The 1,064-nt window shown below is 36.4% G+C and overlaps 1 protein-coding gene across 1 annotated transcript in view; it reads right to left on the bottom strand.

Moving 5' to 3' along the window:
• Positions 1–1,064, bottom strand: part of PTPRJ (protein tyrosine phosphatase receptor type J) — a 161,641-nt gene that overhangs the window by 6,792 nt on the left and 153,785 nt on the right. The gene's annotated exons all lie outside the window — the stretch shown is intronic.

Genomic DNA, 1,064 nt, shown 5'->3' with positions numbered 1-1,064 from the left:
GAAAGCAACCAGTCCATTTAAAATGGGTGAAATCTACAGAAATAAGCATGACTTTGTAAGGGATTCTCAACTATTATGAATTGCATTATTTATGCAGCCAATTCAGTTCATGATAATAGTTTTGACAGCATCTCCAGGAGAGGAACTGAAATATTAATTGAGGTCAGAGCCTTAGAGACACAGCAATTAGTAAAGAGTTAATACTTAATACACTGTACTCTATCCATGATTTATAAAATCAAGGATAATTCTCAAAAACTGGAACCTAACCTACCAACCCCCCCATAAGATTCAACTCCACTGAACCCACTTCCAGGCTTTTCTTTTATGTACTTTTCACAATATGCATAAAATTTTGTCTCCTTGTATGTTTCACTTAATTACACCCTAACTTCTCATGGTAATTATGCGGTCTACATAATCATCATTTCTAATAGCTGAATAATGATACAGTGACTAGATAATCGACAGTTTAGTTATCCATTCTCTGAAAGCTAGGTATTTGCATGGTTTCCAAATTTTCCCTCCATTATAAATAATGCTGAGATTCACCTTAATGAATGATAGACCTTCTCCGATATTTCAGATTGCCGCTTTAGGACAGATTCTCAAACTTGGAACCACCAGATCAAAGAGGAATGGACATTTTTATGCCCTCGATATAAACTGCAAAGGGTTATGCCAATTTACACACCCATCAAAAGATAGCAATGTTGCTTCACGATATTGCTTCTATTTTTAAACAGCCTTAAAAAAAGAAAAAGGACACTGACTTCCTAGAATGCCTACACAACTTAATTGGATTTGTTTTCATAACTTTACGGGGAAGGGAGGCCATGTGTATGAGCCCTGGAACCCTACTGACATAACTGTTATCCTAAACTGCTTCCGACAGCAATTTTCCACTCCTGACGCCATATTTCCAACCAAATAATCCAAAAGGGTCTTTGTTGGTAACAAAAATCCTATAAGTCAGTCACCTGGAAGTGAAAGGAAATGAGTTACTGATGCTGAGCCACGCTCTTAAGATTCATTTTATTCAAGAACAACTTATGAAATTCTCC

Source organism: Equus quagga, chromosome 17, assembly GCF_021613505.1.
Source record: "Equus quagga isolate Etosha38 chromosome 17, UCLA_HA_Equagga_1.0, whole genome shotgun sequence".
Taxonomy (NCBI): domain Eukaryota; kingdom Metazoa; phylum Chordata; class Mammalia; order Perissodactyla; family Equidae; genus Equus; species Equus quagga.
This window is presented reverse-complemented; position numbering and strand designations above follow the sequence as displayed.